The following is a 249-nucleotide window of genomic DNA, read 5'->3' as shown; positions in this document are numbered from 1 at the left end:
AAAGGAGGATGGGGCTCCTTTAAATAAGGGTGCAAACCCCGGGATTTAGGGTTTCATCTGCCAGCTCCTACTCGCCGAGTCCTAATAGTGGACTCGTCGAGTAGGTCACTAAACACGTGTTCTCACCCCGCTGCTACTCGACGAGTAAGTCAACCAACTCGTCGAGTAGAGCTTCATCCTTAAATTCTTAAGTAATCAATACCTGAGGATCGCGGCGTTACAATTCTCCACCACTTGAACTAGACTTCG

The sequence above is a fragment of the Lactuca serriola genome, chromosome 2 (genome assembly GCF_051521515.1).
Source record: "Lactuca serriola cultivar US96UC23 chromosome 2, Lser_US96UC23_V15, whole genome shotgun sequence".
Classification (NCBI taxonomy): Eukaryota; Viridiplantae; Streptophyta; class Magnoliopsida; order Asterales; family Asteraceae; genus Lactuca; species Lactuca serriola.
Note: the sequence above shows the minus strand (reverse complement) of the source record.